Below are 398 nucleotides of genomic sequence, written 5' to 3' on the forward strand. Positions count from 1 at the left end.
CCGCCGCAGACGGCCGCGGCTACGGCGGGCCGGCCCCAGCGGCTGACGGGCGCGCTTACGCCGCTGCCGCACCCGCGGCCGCCGCGGACGTCCGCGGCGCCTACGCCCCTCAGGCTGCTGCCGCGGAACCCCGCTCGTACGCGGCCGCCTCCGCCCTCGGCAGCAGACCAGCTGTCGTGGCGGCGGCGCCAGCGGCGGGTGGGGGACAGGAGGGTTACTTTGAGCCCACTTATGCATCGGTGCCGCTGCAGCAGCGGGAGCCGCCGACATGGCAACAGCAGCAACAGCAGCTGCAGCAGCAACAGCAGCTGCAGCAGCAGCTGCAGCAGCAGCAGCAGCAGCAGTTGCAGCAGCAGCAACAGCAACAGCAGGGCCCGGCCGGGGCGATCGCCGCTGCC

This window comes from Monoraphidium neglectum, assembly GCF_000611645.1.
Source record: "Monoraphidium neglectum strain SAG 48.87 unplaced genomic scaffold scaffold04021, whole genome shotgun sequence".
Taxonomy (NCBI): Eukaryota; Viridiplantae; Chlorophyta; class Chlorophyceae; order Sphaeropleales; family Selenastraceae; genus Monoraphidium; species Monoraphidium neglectum.